Source organism: Pyxicephalus adspersus, chromosome 8 (assembly GCF_032062135.1).
Source record: "Pyxicephalus adspersus chromosome 8, UCB_Pads_2.0, whole genome shotgun sequence".
Classification (NCBI taxonomy): domain Eukaryota; kingdom Metazoa; phylum Chordata; class Amphibia; order Anura; family Pyxicephalidae; genus Pyxicephalus; species Pyxicephalus adspersus.
Genome location: NC_092865.1, coordinates 72734436 through 72737793, shown reverse-complemented (window position 1 = coordinate 72737793; position 3358 = coordinate 72734436). Strand labels below are relative to the sequence as shown.

Sequence of the window (3358 nt, the reverse complement as noted above, 5' to 3'; positions counted from 1 at the left end):
TCACTATACATTTATAAAAGATTCAACAAAGCATGCATTGTGTAAATAAGTACATGTAACACAATGAACAAATAACCATACCAACACAGAACAGGCTACACAAAAAAAAGTTTGGTCAGGGAAGAACAAATTATCTCTCATCTAGGAAACAAGTGAAGGTAAATGCAGTAAGGAGAGGTATGGGTCTACCACAATCTGGGAACAAGCTAAGAGTTCAATAGCTGTAGCAACTAGTAAGTTCACAATAATAAGATAAGAACTTTGGATTCAGTGCACACAAGCACTTGTAATAATGAAGGGGTGAGACAGGGGCGTATTCAGGGAGAAAGACAAGCTCTAAGAAAGCTCCGAAAAATTGGTAAACTATTCTTCAAAGTGTCAGCAGTGTGTTTATTATATTTATATATTATATATATATTAGTAGTATGTAAATGATCCTCCTGAGAAGGAAAATGATTTGTCATAGAAAGAGAACTTGCTGCATTGTGGAGGGTGAACATCCTGAACATACAGTAGTGTTCCTTTTATGTGTCTATTCACCAAAGTGTCAATATGAACAATGAAAAAGTAAATTATTACCTGGGGGCTCACGTTTATTTAAAAAATAGATACAATTTTCTTAATATTATTTGGAGCCTCAGTAACTGCATTAGAGCGTTTGGAACACTAAGTTAGCTTAGCAACCCACAGGTAAGCCTACTTCGCTTAGCAGGGTTCTGCTACACATGGTTACATTGTCTGGTTTGGTGAGTCACAAGCTCCATCACTTGGACCTCACTTGTAAGGAGATTAGTACATGTGTGAGATGTTTATATGTGTGTATTGTGTCCCTGTGTGTGAGGTTGGGGGTTGTTTGGGAAAGGCAGTAACATGACCTATGGCGGTGTAAATGGCCCTGGGAGTTCAGGATGCACTAGGCACTGCAGCCACATATTAGACTAATATCAGCTCTGTAACCGGTCATACCCAAAGGTTTTTAGATTTTCTGTCTGCTTAGTCAGAATATGATAATATGTTTGGTGATATTCTGTGCAGAAGTATGATTGAAGAGAATCACATCTGCTCTGTTTATTTGTGAGCACATTGGTGACAAGGTGTATGCCTGTGTCCGTCTGTTTATTGAGTGTACCTGTGTAATTTGCATATGCTAATTACACAGGTACGGGGTTCAGTGCGGACACAGACAGGGTGAAAAAAGATTGAACAACAAACACTTGAGAAACAGAAGTGGCCCATGTAAAAAAACACTTTAGTATTATCCCCAGGGTAGATAAACACATACATCAGTAGACTTTACAAACAAATATAAAGCTGGTGGCTGAAAGCACTGAAATATGATGAATAAAGTGCATATGTCTTTTGCGCCAACCTAAAATTAGGACACGTATGTGTAAAAATTGAGATGGTTGTATTTTTGTTGTGTAGAGTTTTGTTTATATCTAGCTAGTTGTGAGAATGGTTCTGGTGTAATGATGTATGAGATCTCAAGCGTTTGTGTTGAATCAATAGTAATAATCTTGCTAAGATGTTATATTTGACAATACTGATTTAATATCAGATGCAGTTTGTTTCCTCTGTTGTCTCTAATTTGTTGATGCATTGTTGTTTGTAATTGTATTGTACATCCCTTTAAGAACAAGAATGAAGAAAGACAATCTGTAGAATCAGGAAAAGTGTTTTGTAGATGACTTACTGAGGAGTGGCTTAAACACAAAGCAGGGTGAAGCTGGCGGTCCGCAAAGGGACAGTAAATAGGATAGTAGATGGCAGACACAAGTTTTCTGGGGTTAAGTGGGGTACCGCTGAAAGTGGATCTTAAACACCTCTTTATTAATAATTTATTAAAGAGGAACACTTCCATTTCTCAAAAGATCATGTCAAGGCTATGGAAGCTCTGAAAGGAGCTATATTATCAGCTTCCACTCTTGCCCTTCCAGACTACTGCAACAGGAGTATTGTGCCAAAGGCATTAAAACAGAGAAAGACCACGGGCATATGTGATAAAGGGACCACCGGGTTGTGTTAGAGTAGTGGCAGTGGAAAAATAGGCAGCCATGGTCTTGGATCACACACGAACATAAGTGTGAAATAATAAACATGACACAAAAAAGCATTTGTCAGCAGTTAGTTGGATAGCTCTTGGAATTACAGCCTTTGCAGCAACTTTCCTTCCTGCCTTACCTGTTTATGCCATAATCTTGGACAAGTAGTCAAATATATCTACTCACCAAGACTTCACCCCTTCAAAATGATATATTTATATATTTACATTTAAGCACCTGTTTGATAAATGGAAGGTTAATCAGTGAAAAGCTGATTTAGTTATTAATACATTCTGGGGAAAAAGGGGAGATCATTCCAAAAGTAGGAGAGGGGAGGATGAGTAAGAAATGCAAAATGGGTATGTTAGATGCACAGCCAGAAAGGACTTATGAATATGGAAAGACCCATGTTGTGGGTAACAGGCCTGAAACTGACAGGTGGTGCAAAATTCCCAATGTGATCCCCTTTGGAGAACAAACACTGAGATGGGGTATTTATTTGGGTGACCAGAAAGTATGTATAAAGTGACAGTGAAGCGGTGTAAGAAAAGGTATGTATGCATATTCTGGATCGAGATGCTAAAGAATCTTACCACCAAATATGTTTAGCCGCGATGGTAGGGAAATACCAATGGAAACAAATATCAAATAATCAAGGAACACGCTGCAAATTTTAAAGATGATTTGACACCGTCATGGTTATTCTGGGTAAATCCTGCTAACAGGTTTAGGGGAATATTCTGGGCCTATCCTAAACCAATCCTTACTATTTTATTTGTTTTTGTGAACTTCTGCTATGTCATATTTAGGCTTTTTCTTTCATTAGAAAATGTACATCACAAGAAGGGATTTCAATTATGTACCCCGCCAGTTTCTGACCTACAAATGAAGAATGATTTTGCCCTGGGCACAGCGCCCTCAACAGTGTTTGGTTGGTCAGAACAACCAAAAATGGAAAATGAGAAGGAAAATGATTTTGTCAAAGTAAATAGTGGACTTGGGGGTGAGTGGAGATATCAGGACCATAAAAAGTTTAGGACTAATAATCACTCAGGATTCCTGAAGGGTTACTGTTCCTGTCACCCTTTAATTACTTTTCTGTACACCATTTTCCTGAAATAAATTACAATGCTCATCCCAGGAATTTTTTGGAGCCGGGTGGGAAGTAATTGTAGGTGGGTGGAAGCCCCTGTATTGTGACCCAACTCTTCAGTAGCCACATAAAAACAGCCGGGTGGTTACTGAAAAGTGATGGGTGGTGCGCCCAGCTAAAAGGGGCTGGGGAGAACACTGAATTAGAATAGCAAATCTATAGA

General features: G+C 38.6%; 2 protein-coding genes across 2 annotated transcripts in view; one reads left to right on the top strand and one right to left on the bottom strand.

The window, feature by feature from the left end:
* Nucleotides 1–3358, top strand: part of PICK1 (protein interacting with PRKCA 1) — a 624859-nt gene that overhangs the window by 381143 nt on the left and 240358 nt on the right. The gene's annotated exons all lie outside the window — the stretch shown is intronic.
* IPPK (inositol-pentakisphosphate 2-kinase) overlaps nt 1–3358 on the bottom strand; it is a 77927-nt gene that overhangs the window by 23582 nt on the left and 50987 nt on the right. The window lies entirely within an intron of this gene.